Source organism: Rhinopithecus bieti, unplaced genomic scaffold (genome assembly GCF_001698545.2).
Source record: "Rhinopithecus bieti isolate Rb0 unplaced genomic scaffold, ASM169854v2 scaffold_51827, whole genome shotgun sequence".
In the NCBI taxonomy this organism is placed as follows: domain Eukaryota; kingdom Metazoa; phylum Chordata; class Mammalia; order Primates; family Cercopithecidae; genus Rhinopithecus; species Rhinopithecus bieti.
The window spans coordinates 91,996-108,270 of NW_016820189.1; the positions used below are offsets into that span (position 1 = coordinate 91,996).

General features: G+C 47.0%; 1 long non-coding RNA gene across 1 annotated transcript in view; it reads right to left on the reverse strand.

Moving 5' to 3' along the window:
* The window catches only part of LOC108520314 (uncharacterized), a 33,997-nt gene that overhangs the window by 12,941 nt on the left and 4,781 nt on the right, over positions 1-16,275 (reverse strand). The window lies entirely within an intron of this gene.

Consider the following 16,275-nt stretch of genomic DNA (forward strand, 5'->3'; position numbering starts at 1 on the left):
CACCCCCCCCCCCTTTTTTTTTTTTTTTTTTTTTTTTTTTTGAGGCAGAGTCTCGCTCTGTCACCCAGGCTGGAGGGCAGTGGCATGACCTCAGTTCACTGCTATCATTGCATTCTTTATCTACTACAGCTAGAAAAAAGAATTAAGCAAAAATAACAAGATCTCCCTGCCTGGCTCAGGTCACCTGCATCACAAAACTTTAACTGTTTCCCACAAACCTAGACTCTTTAACAAAATCATCTTTTCCTTGAATTTTGCTATGCTGATATCTGAAGATTTGCTGTGACCTTTGGGATTATGAGGATGATATGAGAAATATGTTTTTCACCATGAAAAGGTTAATGTAAACTTTATAAGTTGGTCATTTTGCAGTTTTTTTTTTCTTTAAATGCTCATTCTGTTTTCTGTTTGGCAAGCCAACCCTTCTGAAAAACCTGACTCCTTGACGCTCATTAAAGATAAAAGTTTTCTTTCATTTCCTAAATGCCACCATCTCTGAGTCTTTGAGATAACTCCAAAGGTTACTTTTTATTGCCTGGTTAGCTATTAACCAGTTTAACACTGAATTTTGCCATCTTAATTTCAGCATTCTTTTTTCCTTTCACTGTATAAATCCCAGTTCCTCATATCTTCAATGAACTAGTTTGTTGTTTTTCTTTTTTTTTTTTCTGCTGATTCTCTCATGTATCAGTCAGCCACAGCTGTGTAACAAAGTATTCCAAAATTGAGTGGCTTAAAACAAGAAGCCTCTCTTTATTGATGGTTTTGTGTGCTGGGAAGTTCTTCTGGTTGGGGTGGTTAATGTCTGCTGGGTTGTTTACACATCTATACTTAGCTGGCAGGACACTTAGAAACTTGGTTGTCTAAAATGCTCTCGCCCATATAAGGGACAATGAGTCCCTGTGTCTCTCACCATCTGGCAGGCAGGCCTGTGGTTTTCATGTGCTACTTGCTGGGTTCCAAGAACAAGAGCAAGAGTAAGCAACAACATGCAAGTACTTTTTGAGTGTTGGCTCACATTTTATTTGTCATGTCCCATGGGTCAAGGCAAGCCATATGGGCAAGCAGGGTGGGAAGTTGTAGACACAGGGAGGTGTGGATAAACTGAGGACCATTACTGTAACAGCTCACCACACCTCACTCATGAGTTGAATAAAAGTCTGACATGTGCTAACAAAATACTTTGAGAATTATGCATTTACAGGATGAAGCAATGACCAAAAGGAACCCTATAAAAAGGAAAGAGTGGGGAAAATGAAGGGATAGTGATGGGAAGGGTGTTCCCAGCAGCAGGAATAGCAAGTGCAAAGTTCTAGAAATAGGGTGGGCCACGCCTGCTCCAGAAAGCTGCTCACTATGGCTGGAACAAAAAGAAAAACAAATACGCCTTAATTTAAAACTTGGGTTTTTTTGTTTGTTTGTTTGTTGTTTTGTTTTGGTTTGGTTTTTCTGTTGTTGTTGTTGATACAGAGTTTCACTCTTGTCACCCAGGCTGGAGTGCAGTGGCGCAATCTTGGCTCACTGCAACCTCCACATCTTGGGTTCAAGCGATTCTCCTGACTCAGCCTTCCGAGTAGCTGGGATTACGGGCACCTGCCACCACACCCAGCTAATTTTTTTGTATTTTTTAGTAGAGATAGGGTTTCACCATGTTGGCCAGGCTGGTCTCGAATTCCTGACCTCAGATGATCCACCTGCCTCGGCCTCCCAAAGTGCTGGGATTACAGGCATGAGCCACCGCACCTGGCCAAAACTTGGGTTTTATTCAGATTTGCTTTTATTTAAACACATAGAAGTAGACTATCAGTGGCCAGACCATTGCAATATGAAACTTAAAAGGTTGTGAGATTAAGACCTGCCTGCCTTAAAGAAGAAAGATCTGGTCTTTGGTGTTTTCAGATCAGGTCTAAGGGGCCACCATAGTCTACAATGAAAGAACAAAGCCAGGCGTGACCATGTGCACCTGTATTCTCAGCTCCTCGGGAGGCTGAAGCAGGAGAAGTTCTTGAGCCCAGGAGTTCTAGGTTGCAGTGAACAGTGATTGCACCACTGCATTCTAGCCTGGGTGACAGAGCAAGACCCTGTCTCAAGAAAAAGAAAGAGGCTGCGCGCAGTGGCTTATGCCTGTAATCCCAGAACCTTGGGAGGCCGAGGCTGGCGGATCATGAGGTCAGGAGATCAAGACCATCCTGGCTAACACGGTGAAACTCTGTCTCTACTAAAAACACACACACACAAAAACTTAGTTGGGCATGATGGTATGTACCTGTAGTCCCAGCTACTCGGGAGGCTGAGGCAGGAGAATCACTTGAATCCAGGAGGCAGAGGTTGCCATGAGCCGATATGGTGCCACTGCACTCCAGCCTGGGTGACAGAGCAAGACTCCATCTCAGAAAAAAAAAAAAAAAAAAGAGAGAGAGAGAAAAGAAAAAGAAAGAAAGAGAGAGGTAGAAAGACTTGCCTCTGGAGAAAGGAAGAATTTCTCAGAAATGGAAAAGGAGACTCCGGAAAGAAGGAAAGAGAGAAAGGCAGGTGTTATGCGAATGGACTGACAGGGAGCTGGGTGAAGAGCCCACAGAATTTGCTCAAGAAGGGGAAGGGTATGCAGCTGGGAAGAAGTGAGGGTAGAGGGAAAGGGTGAAGAGGACCTGATAAAAGATGGCAGTCAAGGGTCTTGTTCTAGAGTCCAGAAGCTTCATGGGGTCCTGTCTATACTGGGTCACCACACAAGCTCTTCCTCCCACTGGGGCCCATGAGGACTTCGCTTTGATAGCATCTGGCATCCAGCAATTTGCCCAGCGGCCTCCTTCCTTGGTTTCTGAGCAAGTCACCTGGAAAATTCACTCTCTATATTTCCATAAAGTTACAAGAAAGGATAGCTGGGGACCCTGTCTGCTTGCGTGACCATAGGGTAAGCGAAGTCCCCTCCTTCTAATTCTTTTCTCTAAGGCCTGAGGAAGTGAAGATAAGATGGTATTGAGTTAGCTAAGGTGCCCCAAGATCCCTGCTTTTAGAATATTTTATACGAGAACATGAACCAGCTCAAACATCCAGTCTCATCCCCAGAGGCATTCATTGTTCGTCATTTCATGTGCATTGTTCCAAAAAGTTTGTTTGCATTTATACCAACTGACCCATAACATTGGCAACTGTGTATTTCAGATATGTTTCCAAACATTTAGAAAAAGAGAAGAAAAAAGCAAACAAACAACCTAGACTCTTAGAATAAAACTGAGTAGCAGTCCCTGGGTTGGTTCTATGAAAATATTGAGTAATTTTATGCAAAATAACTTGTACCCAAGGGTGAGTTTCAAAGGCAGGGGAATGAATGATTTGGCTTAGTTGCCAAAGTCACACTTCCCTAATTGCATAAAGAAAAAGCATCAGTCAGCTTTTACAATTACCCTCCTTGACATCTACATCCCGCTTTTCTGATCACAGAGAGGAAAGAAAGCTAAAGTGGCTTGCAAAGAACGGGCCCCTAGGAGCAGAAAATGAGATTCTCTCCTTAAAAGCAAGGGGGAGGGAGGAGCAGAGAAGGCCAGATTGACAGAAAGAGCAGCTCAAGAGCTAATTAAGTCTGCAGAGGAGCCAGATAGGCCTCCTCCCTGGTTCACTGCCAGCAACCAAAGCTTTTTGATGTTGCTCTGAAATCTAAGCGGGCAGGCCCAACTTCAGGCCCAACTTCAGGCCCAAGAAGGATTTTTACTACAAAGGCCAGAAGAATCAAGAGAGGAGGAACATAGGAAGGGACCTTGGGCAGAATGAAAACCACCATTTGACTGCACAGAGATAGTGTGAGAAGGGCATTTACACTCTCACCTTAATATCTAAATGGTTATTTTAGTAAATTATTTTGCTTTTATTTTTTTAAATACCATGTCTCACTCTGCTGCCCAAGCTGGAATGCAGTGGCATGATCATAGCTCACTGCAGCTTCAAACTCCAGGGCTCAAGAGATCCTCCTTGTATACAGCTGGGGACAAACAAGAGCGAGCCACTGAGCCCCGCCAAACTATTTTAACCAAAGGGAACAGGAAATTGTCGTCAAATGAGATCTTTGCCATCCATGCCATGAATCGGGCACCACCTAGTGTCAGCTTCTGGAATTACAAGCATAGGCATTTCTGGCTTCTGCTGGTCTTGGGAAAACTAAATCAGAGTAGCAGGATGTGCCCCTCGGCTTTTCTTTCACTAGGATCTTGCTGTAATTGTATACCCACCTCTGGCCCCATTTTTTGGGTCTCTACAAAGGGCTAACACAAATAATGCTAATAATATTTTCTTGCATTCTTGTATCCTTTCAGAATGCACAAAGCCTTTTCACACATTTAACCTAACAGCCATGGCCAGGAGGCAGGCAGAAAGGTGCAATTATTCACATCTTACCAAAGAAAAAAAAAATTGAGGAACCAGAAAGACAAACTGACCTGTTCAAGGTCAAAGGCAACTTAATGATGGAGCCAGTACCAAAATCTCCAGGCCTCAAGTTTAGTGTGGTTCCCCCTAATCCTCACTCAAGGGTCTCAGAACACACCTTACAGTGGTTGCAATTAGAGTCACCTGTCAAGCTTCAGAAACATACCAGCGCCCTGGTCCCACATCCAGAGACTGATTTAACTGGTGTGCTGTGATACCTACACACCAGTATTTTATAAAACTCTCCAGATGGGGCTGATGTGCAGCTAGCATTGAAAAACACTGTTAGAGAAATAAAACAGAAGAACAGAAAGCAATTATGCTGACATCTCAGAAAGCTATATTGCCACTAAAACACCATGCACACCAGAGATCGTCTCAAACACCATGGACAAAGAACCCAGAACTGTCCCTCAGATCCCCATTTGTTCAACACACAGAGACACGAAGATATGCACACAAAGACACACACACGGACATACAAACACACAGATACACAGAGACACACACACAGAAATATACACAGCCATAGACACACACAGCTGACAACTTCATAATACACTAGGGACACACCCTGCTTTCCTGGACTAGGACTACTCTCCCTCCTATAATCCACACCCAAACCTAAATGGGAGTGCCCCAGGTTCCTACTCTTCCACTCCACGATAAAGGATCTCCTTCGTATTAGTTGAACACTATTCATCACACTTGTCAGATATCAGAATTCAGGAAAATCTCCCAAACCTCAGTCTATTCCCTGCTACATCTGATCACAGGAATAAAACACCCAGAATAATTTCAGGTCAACCAGCACATGCTGCCCAGGAAAATGCTCCCCCTGAGTTGTCCACATAGAAAACTGGAGCAACTGGATTTACAGACCTTCAAGTTTCACATGTGCAAGTCACACAACGTTTTCTGTATTTGGCGAAGTCTGGGTTAAATTCAAGCCTACAGTCAGACATCTGCCTTCCTCCCCAGATCTGTCTGGCCAGACCCCTGGCCAAGCTGGAGCAGGCTCTGGTATACCTGCATTGAAACTAGTGATGCTGGGGTTAAGGAAGGTAGCCGTATGTCCATATTCAGGCTTACCTCCACACTCGGGCCTAGGATGGCACCAGCATCAAGGCTGCAGGTCCCCTGGGCATGAATGTCAGGCATCCATGCATCCATTCAATAAATATTCATCAAGCACTCACTATGTGCCAAGCTCTGGGTGCATAGTAGCAGACCAAACAGACACAATTATGGGAGTTCCATTCTGATTGAATAGAAAGACAGAAAATGAGATAAATAACAGTACACACACACACACACACACCAGCTAGTGATTAATGCTAAGAAAAAAAGCAAGAAAAAGCAAGATGAAGAGTTGGAGCTTAAGGCCGAGTGTCAGAGGAGGTGTTGTCTAAGTAAAGGTGGTTAGGAGGCGGTATGCCAACATCTGGGCAAAGAATGGGGACAGGAGAGGCAAAGATCCTGAGGTGGCAGCTGGCCTGCAGTGTTCAAGAAACAGTAAGAAGATGAAGTCAGAGAGAAGACGGAGAGGAAGCAGACCAGTCAAGTTTTTCAGCTTTGCAAGCCCTCAGCTTTTGGCTTTTACTTTGAGTGAGATGGGGCCACTTGGGGGAGACAAGCAGAGACAAAGGGAGAAATGAGAAGGAGAGAAAAACAAAGGGTGGAAAAAAAACTCTGCAGAGGTCCATGTCTGAGAGGAAGGCAATGGGGAGACAGCCAGTGGTGCCCACTTTTCTCTCCTGCTTCCCACTCTGCCTCCCTCTGTGTCCTCTCTGATCACCCAGAGACTGCAGAAAGCCTGAGCAGGCTCCAGCCATCTCCTTCCTGCGAAGTCGTCAGCACTGCCCAGGAGGGTCCCAGCCACCTCCAGAGCTGGCTGCAGCCCCCAGGCCCCTGATCCCTTTTCTGATGGGTCAGTTCCTCTTGGACATTGGAAAGCAAGGAAGCGTGTGGGGAGTAGAGGGGCGAGGGGCCTTTGCTGTCCCAGCTGGAGTGCCCAAGGTTGGGTTCCAACTGCTGGGAGGTTGAGTCAGAAGGCCAGGGAGGGCTTCACCCCACATCACTCTCTTAGAGGGCTTCACCCATACCCCAGCTCTGAGTGACCAAGGGTTGAAGAAAGAATCCAGGCTCAGAAAATCCCTCCCCATCCATCTTCCTCAACCAGAATGGAAAGATGGATTCAGGGCCTGGTTCTCCTGGCAGTGATCCACGTTTGCTGAACCCCAACATCCAGACCCAGTGACAATTTTTAAGGTCACCTTGGCCAGAACGTAGAGGAAGGGACCAACCACTGGCCGGGACCAGCATGACTAACTAGGCCTGGGGAAGAAACAGATACTTTGAGGTAGATGAACCTCGTAGTGATAGAAGCCAGACACAAAAAGTCACGTAGTGTATGAAATGTCCAGAATAGGCAAGTCCATAGAGACAGAACACGGATTCACGGTTGCAGGGATTGGGGGATGGGGAGAATGGAGAGGAATTGCTTAAGGGGTGTAGAGTCTACATTAGAGGTGATGAAATTGTCTTGAAACCAGATAGAGCTGATAGTTGCTGCCGCTGATGCAGAGCTGTGGCCTTGTGGGAAAATACAGGTCCAGCTCTGCACACTCGGACAGAGAGCAGTGGGCAGGGGTGGCTGAGAGCAGGAGTGGTGACTGGTTGGCCTGGCCTCCCAGGCACAAGGAGTGGGACTGTGTGTTTTGGGCAGCAAGGAGTCTCCAGCCACAGGCCCCAGGAACAAAGACTATTCCTCTCCTGTTTCAATGCCTGATTAAACTGACCTTTCAGGACAGCTAGGAAAACACCAGCCTGCTGAGTACTGGTTTCAAATGCAGGCCAGATTCTGTCTAAGGACAGGGCCCACTTGGGAGCCAGGCTTTGCCAGAGATCAAAGGAAGTTACTGAAGGTACTGAAGGAGGAAGGAAGGCCAGGATGGTGGTGAGCCTAAGAAGCATTCTTTCTAAGAGGAAAGGCCGGAAGAACAGCGAGGTCTTAGCCAGACAAGGTGAAAGTTCAGGGAGATCATGAGTGACATCTTCGACCATCCAGACACCAGAAAGAAACCAGATTAATTCTTGACCCCCCAGACAATAGAATTAGGACAAGTGAATGGAAATTAAAGAGTGGAGGTTTTACTCAACACTCAGAAAAACACTCTGGGTGGGTGCAGTGACTCACACCTGTAATCCCAACACTTTGGGAGGCCGAGGTGGGAGGATCACCTGAGACCAGGAGTTCAAAACCAGCCTGGGCAACACAGCAAGACCCCATATCTACAAAAAATAAAAAATAAATTAGCCAGGTGTGGAGGCACATCCCTGTACTCCTAGCTACTCGAGAGACTGGGGCAGGAGGATCACTTGAGACCAGGAGTGTGAGGTTACAGTGGGCTATGATGGCACCACCACACTCCAGCCTGGGCAACAAAGCAAGATCCTGGCTCTAAAAACACAAACAGAAACAAAACAACAACAACAACTATGTTCTAGAAACTTATTATCTGTGAGCAGGAAGGCAGGAAGGCAGCTAGTCCATGCTGTGCCCCTGCAGTAAAAAGGAAATGGTGCCCTCCGGGCAAGACCACTTACAAAAAGGCACCCCTTCAGGCTAACACAGCCCTTAGCTCTGGACCAGGTGAGCCCAGAGCCTGTGCTGAGCTACAACCTGGGTAGGCAGCCCTGTGTGAGAGCATAATGGGCTGTCTTGGAAGCAGTGAGTTCAGCATGCTTCAGTTACTATGGCTGCATAACAAACTATGCCCAAACTCAGTGGCTTTAAACAATAACATCATTTAATTTGCTCAGAAATCTGCAGATTGGACAGGGCTCAGCAGGGGTAGGCTGTCTGTGCTCACTCAGCCTCAGCTGGGACAGCTTGCAGGCTGAGGCCTGAAGTCATCTGAAGGCTCTCTCTCTCACCCATCTGGTGGTTGATACTGGCTGAGGGCTGAGATTCAAGCTGGCGTGCCTGTCAGAGCACTCACAGATGCTTCTCCATGTCACCTGGGCTTCCTTACAACATGGCGGCTGGTGTTCCAAACCTAAGTGGCTCGAAATAGAAAGAGCCACGTGGAAGCTGTGTTGCCTTTTAGGATTTGTCTTGGAAGTCACGTGATATCTTTCTTGCCATAGTCTATCCATTGAGGAACTCTTAAGGGGAAGGGAAATAGACTCCACCTTTAAACTGAGAGAGTGACCAGGCTCTAGAAGCACATGTGGGACTGGAACTATTGTTGCAGACACTTTCTGGAAAATATAATCTGCCACAAGGAGTGGGCGATGTGATCACCTGTCTGGCAGGGGCCTGGGTGCACATATGAAGGGGCAGCTACTGCCTCAAACCACCCCACAAATCTGAGTTCCTGAGAGACCAATATTCGGATACTCCATTTTTTCCTATAGGCTATCACTGCGGGGTGCCAGAGTCCCACTAAAGTAATCAGTATTAAGGGGTCTCTCCTTTCCTATGGACAGGAAGGGAGGGCTTTGAGTCTCTAGCAGTTCTCTGACATATAACAGAAGCATCCTGATACCTCCATAGTTATTCCAAAAGTGTGGGGTTTGGAGATAGCCCAAATTGGGTTCAAATCCTGTTCTGCTGCTGTGTGCCTTTGGGAAAGCTACTTGACGACTCTGAGCCTATTTCCTCAGCCTATAAAATGTGGAAGATACAGAACTGCTGTGAGGATGAAACAATATATTCTGCATGTACAGTGCCTTGCATCAGAGCCCTGATGAGGCCAGGTATGGTATTGAGAACGGTGCTGTTGGGAGGACTTCTGCAGAGAGGGAAACTGGTACCATCTGAGTATACAGCTGTCACACCGGTCCGTTCAGACTCAGTCCTGAAAACTTCTGCTCCATTCCCACCCCGCCCTGGCCACACTTGCACCATATCCAAGGAGCGGCTCACCCAGATGCAGCGTCCCTGGACAAGGAGCTTTCTGTTCCAGAAGTTTCCCCTCTGCAGTAGCCCCACAGGAGCTGAGGAGACTAACAGGATTAGGTTAATGAGCTCCTGGGCAGGGTGGCCTTCCTGTTTCTTAGGTGCTTGCTTTTTCCAGCCGGTGATTAAGAGACAGGCCCTGCAGGGTGCAGGTTCATTCCTTCCCACGTAATTGAATCTCCTCCCAACGGCCAGCTAAGGCATGGAGAGGTTAAGTGCATTTCCCAAGATCATGAAGCCAGCCAGGCTGCCATCGGAGCTCCTTGGGGACAGTTCCCAGACACTTGGAAGTATCAGACCCTTTGAAAGTGTGCTTGATTAGAAAGCTACTTTTGCATACTTGTGGCCCACCCAGCAGCTGCTTTCAGCATAAACCACAGATGAAACCTCAGCCCCTTCTCCCCAGCATCCATCCAGTGCTGTCCATAGCAGAGGCCTCAAGCTCAAAGTGCAGGACTTGGTGTCCTCACTGACAGTGGCTATGGGAATAAACTTGGAGGTGGGAGTGGCCTTGGGGGGGCCCTTCAGCTGAGCTGCTGGGAAGCAGTGGCAAGAAGCGTGGGGAGGCAGCATGACTAGGTGGTGAAGGGCCGGATTCTAGAATCCAAACTCTGCCATTTACTAGTTCAGTGACATTGGGCACGTAGTAACTGCTGTGCCTCAGCTCCCTCCTCTCTTGGTTCCTGGATTCCCAGAAGCTTTGCCATTGCAGTGATCCACAAGAATCCAGGTTGCACTTCATCCCTTTCTCAGAACTGAGCAGACAGCAGCAGCATTAGTTGCTCGTGTCTGGGACTCCATGGAATGTGTGAACCCGGGAGGCGGAGGTTGTCGTGAGCTGAGATCGCGCCATTGTACTCCAGCCTGGGCAACAAGAGCGAAACTCCATCTCCAAAAAATAGGTAAATCCTATGCAGTCTGTTAAAGGGATGTGTAGCCAGTGTTTTGCAAACTGGCCTTTTCTGAGTCCAAGTGGCTCCCTGAGGTGTTTCAGTGGTTGTGTCTGGTGGGAGGGTGTCGGGGGACAACAGCACTTGAGAGTGGCAGCTTTGCACTCGCATTTCAACCAACCCAGCTCAATTTTTGTCTATTTCACCTATTAGGCTTCTGGAAAAGCCCCTTGATGCATTCCAGAGCCAAAAGGGTTTGAAAACTCTGTTATAGCATAGTGTAATTGCAGGAAGAGCATGAGTTTGGAGTCAAACAGATCCAGCTATCATGCTACTTCTGCCACTAAATTGGCTGTGTGACCCTAAGCAGTATACTCTCTCCCTCTGTGAAACAGGAATAGCAATGGTTCCTATCTTACTGTTACTGTCATGAGAATTGAGATCATATGCGAAGTGCACAGAGTTTTTGGTATAAAAAGCAACAGTGAAGGTTATTTGTGATGATTATTTGCAATAAAATGAAATGCAAAAATGTTCACAGAGACACTTAACAGGGATTCTACACAGCATAATAATATGTGTGGAAAGGTATACATGGATCACACGTGAGAGAGAATGTATGTATAAAAGCTAGCATTCATTTTCGCTGGGAGGTTGACTTGTCGGTGGTTCAGAGATAACTTTTTGCTTCCTCTTGGGGTTTGGGGTTAAAATGGGCATATATTTTAACAAAAACATTTCACTTCTATAAATTTATCAGAAAAAAATCATGAACATGTTCAAAATGTATCATCAAGACTGCTTAGCACAGCAGGAGGCCACCTGGTGCGTTAATAATGCTACATCCATAAAGGTAAATCCTGGCCAGACACGGTTGCTCATACCTGTAATTCCAGCACTTTGGGAGGCTGAGGCGGGCGGATCACCTGAGATCAGGAGTTCAAGACCAGCCTGACCAACATGGAAAACCCCGTCTCTACTAAAATACAAAATTAGCACTTACTTCCATAAAGTGCTTTTATAGATTGCTAAGACAGACCCTGCATCTCTGTATCTGCAGGGAAGGTAATCTGATATTAACCCACGTTCCTTTTCACTATGTCCCTACAGTCCGACAGAGGCAGACTTTAGCCTACATGAGAGGTAGGATTTATATCATCTTCAGCATTCATCTTGTCCGCTAATGTTGGACATTGAGGAGATGATATATTCATATCAATATGATATATTTGGGATTGCTTAAACCCAACAGAGAATTTCTCATGGGAGCTGATGGAAGGATGCCAGCGTCCCCTAAGCCCTGAGGACAAATATCTCCAAAATGGGGTGGGGACGAGATGGTCAAATGTGCCAGTCACTTTTTCTGTCTCCTTCAATAGAAATGCTTTTGCTTATTATGGGATGTCCTTGATATTGTGATAGGAAAGGACAGAATAGGAAAGGAATTTTAGAATGTGAGAAAGGTCATGGCCCATATAAAACTATCTCAGTCTTGGGCACTGTGGCTCACGCCTGTAATCTCAGCATTTTGGGAGGCCGAGGCGAGCGGATCACTTGAGGCCAGTAGTTCAAGATCAGCCTGGCTGACAAAGCAAAACCCCATCTCTACTAAAAATACACATACACACACACACACACACACACACTAGATGGTATAGTGGCAGGCGCCTGTAATCCCAGCTACTCAGGTACTCAGGAGGCTGAGGCAGGAGAATCGCTTGAACCTGGGAGGCAGAGGTTACAGTGAGCAGAGATCACACGCCTGCACTCCAGCCTGGATGACAGAGGGAGACTCCGTCTCGAACAAAAACAAAAACAGAAAACGATCTCAGTTTAATATGAGGCTGCATTATCTGGCAGCCATTAGGAGGTCAGTGAAATGTCTTAAAAATCTTCAAATCAGACTGACCCCTGTCCTTTCCACTCTAAGAACACCACAACTACTGCTAGGCGTGTGGGTGAGTGCGTTTTGCAGAGAGTTCAAGGGTTGACAGGATCCAGGTCAGGTGTCCAGGCCTGGTGCAGAACTGTCCTGGTGCAGAACTGTCCAACAGAACTCTCTGGGAGGGTGGACATGTTCTACGTCTGTGCTATCCCACAGGGCAGCCACTAACCACATGCAGCCAGTGAGTACTTGAATGTAGCTCGTGGAACGTGGTGAATTTTTTGCTGTTTTTCATGTTAATGATATATATTTAAGTAGCTGTATGTAGCTTGTGACTACCTTATTGGGCAACTGAACACAGTGGTTAAGAACACTCCCTGGATCCAGATGGCCTGGGTCTGAATGGCAGCTACGCTCACACTGACTTTGGGTAACTTATTTAACCTCTCTGTGCCCCACTTTTCCCAATCCTTAAAATGGGAATAATACTAGTCCCCAGGCTTCTTCCCAGAATCACATGAGTTTCCACACACACTGTGCTCGTAACAGCTCATAGGAAGCGTTCTCTATGCTGTTGTGTGGATTTTCTCTATTTGCCCCTCCTGAGCCACTCTCCACTCCTCTCTGCTCCATGCTCCAGTAGGTTAGCCTTTATGGACCACATCAATGGTGCCCATTCCTTTGGACTTGCAGCTGGCCAGAACCAGCCAGTAAGAAGCACTGACAGAAAACTGAAGGCAGGAGGGAGGAGAAAGAGGTCAGGGTATTTACTCCCCATTCCCTCCTTGCCTGGTTCCAGTTGTGTCCCTCTCCACTCAAGGCCACAGCCCCTGCCAGGCAGCCCTCTCCTCCAACAATCCTTTCCAGATTCCAGTTGCAGCTCCAGCTCCTCGCCCCTGGAGCCTGGAAGTGGTAGGGATTGGCTCCTGGTTACTGTCAGCCCCGGTGCTTCCTCCAAGCCCTTAATTGGCTTCTCTTCATCCTGTCCACACCCTGGTAAAGAGTTCCTTGACTGGACTCTCCACAATGGCTCCACTTGAGGGTGCTTTTTCACCTTCTGCCAGACCTGATACGGAGTTATTGTTCTGCCACTGTTATCATTTCACCACCCCTAAAACAGCGAGGCAGCCAGTGAGTGTGCAGGGGCCTTAGAGGTGTCCCCAGCACTGGTTGGCTTTCTCTTTCTGATGCACCTCCAGGTCTTATTCACTGATCTCAACTGGTTGGCTGGGGACCGTTAGATGTGGGAGATGATCATTAGTGAGAAGAAAATGTATTTTCTCCGCAAGAATCCCTATCCCCAGAGGACAGTTGGATGCACTTAGTTAGCCAGTCAAAGCCACAGAATGTTCTAATTGCTGCATTTCTGAGTTTTACATGGGGATACTGAAAGCTTAAATCCATTTATCCATTCTCTGTGCTCCAGTGGGAGCAGGTCTCTACCCCCTCCACAAGCCTGCCTACCTGTCACACCCTTACTCACAGCCATCCTGAGGTCAGACAGGATTAACTATGTCTCTCCTTAAAGAAGATACACAAGCTGTGACTCTGCCTTTAGGTCTCATTGGCTGGAATGACAAAGCCAACAGCCAAGGTTAAGGGTTGGGTTGCCAGGTGCTTGGGGTGGGACCAAGGGTGGACTTAAATGAGACTGAGATGAAAGCTGGAATGGCAGCGTTGAGCCTTGGGGTGATTTGCTCCTGTATCAGCAAAGATTTACCATTTGTAGGTGCTGGTGTGTCTGTGGGGTTTTCATACTCGTAAGTGTCAAAGCAAGTCCACTCTGGTAAATTTAAGGAGAAAGGTAGTAAATTGAAAGGATATCGAGTGGGTCCCCAAATGGCCACAAACACGGGAGAACCAGATTCTGAGAATGGGAAGCTGACAGGGAGGCTAAGCCAAGCTCATGCCAAAGAACCAGCCACCCTCCCCCGCCATGTGAGTGTTGGGCTTCCCGGCTCACTGCACCACAGTTGCTTCTGGGAACTGGACCCTTGCAGATGCCACCACCAAAGCATTCTCCACCTTCTCTGCTGCTTTGGGTCACCAGCTCCTGATTCAAAGTCTCAGGTTGGTGAGACTGCTTGACTGAGACAAGGCCACATGCCCATGTCCCCTGTGCCAGGGAACTGGGCAAGCAGAATTTTTCAGGTTCTATGGAGAAATGGGTTTTGTCTCTCATCAAGATGCTATGGCAGGGTTAGATGCACATGGTGGTACACACCTGTGGTCCCAGCTACTCAGGAGGCTGAGGCAGGAGGATCACTTGTGCTCAAGAGTGCAAGGCTGCAGTGAGCTATGACCATGCCACTGCACTCCAGGCTGGGTGGCACAGAGAGACTCTGTCTCTAAAAAAACATAAATAGGCCTGATGTGGTGGCTCATGCCTATAATCCCAGCACTTTGGGAGGCTGAGGCAGGTGGATCACCTGAGGTCAGGAGTTTGAGACCAGCCTAGCCAACATGGTGAAATCCCATCTCTACTAAAAATCCAAAAACTAGCCAGGCATGGTGGTGGGCACCTGTAATCCCAGCTACTCAGGAGGCTGAGGCAGGAGAATTGCTTGAACCCAGGAGGCAGAGATTGCAGTGAGCTGAGATCTCACCACTGCACTGCAGCCTGGGCGACAGAGCAAGACTACGTCAAAAAACAAACAAACAAACAAAATAACAACAAAAAAATCACAAATAAGTAATAATTTTAAAATTAAAAAGTGAAAAAAAAAGATGATATGGCAGGGAATTCCTCTAAAATAGGACAGGGGTGAGGTGCTGAAGAGCCATTACAACAGCATATACGTGGATAAAGAGCACAGCCAGTAGCATGAAGGAACTGACACTCTGGACCGGTAAGTCTCCAGTGTTAATGTGCATGTGGATAAGATCACCTGAGCTGCCAAGAGAGGTGGCTCACGCTTGTAATCCCAGCACTTTGGGAGGCCGAGGCAGGCAGATCATAAGATCAGGAGTTTGAGACCAGCCTGACCAACACGGTGAAACCCTGTCTCTACAAAAAATACAAAAATTAGCCAGGTGTGGTGGCAGGCACCTATAATCCCAGCAACTCGGGAGGCTGAGGCAGGAGAATTGCTTGAACCTGGGAGGAGGAGGCTGCAGTGAGCCTAGACTGCGCCATTGTACTCCAGCCTGGGTGACAGAGCAAGACTCCATCTCAAAAAAACCAAAAGAGATCGCCTGGGCTAGTTCAGTAGATGTCCAGATTCACCACCCACCTCAATAGGCCTATGGCAGGGTCTGGGAATATCAATGACTTTGAGACAGGTGGTTCCCGACTCAGAGTCCTCTGAGAGTACAGAAGAGGCTCTGACCTGTTCCAAGGAGATAAGCCGAGGCTTGAAGAAGAAAGTGGGGAGGGGAAGTGAAGAGGAAGATGACAATTTGGGCAGATGACATGGGGTGAGCAAAGGCACCAGCATGAGATCCAGCATAGGGTACATAAAGGAATTCAAAGAAACAGAAACTTACAAGAAACGAAAACGGCAAGAATGGGTAAGGTCTGGGAGGCGGGTAGGGGCTGGGTTACCAAGGAACCTTTGATATCATTCCAAAGGAGTTTGGCTTTATCCTTTAAACCAATATTTTACACACAGATTGTGACCCTCTGTGGATCATGAAATCAGTGTACTGGGTCCTTGGCCATCAGTTTTTAAAAGTGATACAGAATATAAACTCAAACTCAGGTCATTTTTTTGTGTATTTGTTTGTTTTGAGACAGTCTCACTCTGTCACCCAGGCAGAAGGGTGTCACCATCACAGCTCACTGTAGCCTCGACCTCCCGAGCCCAAGCGATCCTCCCTCCTCAGCCTCCCCAGTAGCTGGTATTACAGGTAGACACCATCACACCCAGCTAATTTTTGTATTTTTTGTAGAGATGGGGTTTCACCATATTGCCCAGGCTGGTCTTGAACTCCTAGACTCAAGCAATCCTCCTGCCTCAGCCTCCCAAAGTGCTTAGATTACAGGCATGAGCCACCATACTTGGCCTCAGGTCAGTATTGATTCTTCTAAATTTTACTTCTGTTATATAGATAAGTGTATGGTAAAATCAGTTGCAAAATTTAAAATAAATTTCTTTTTTTTTTTTTTTTTTTTT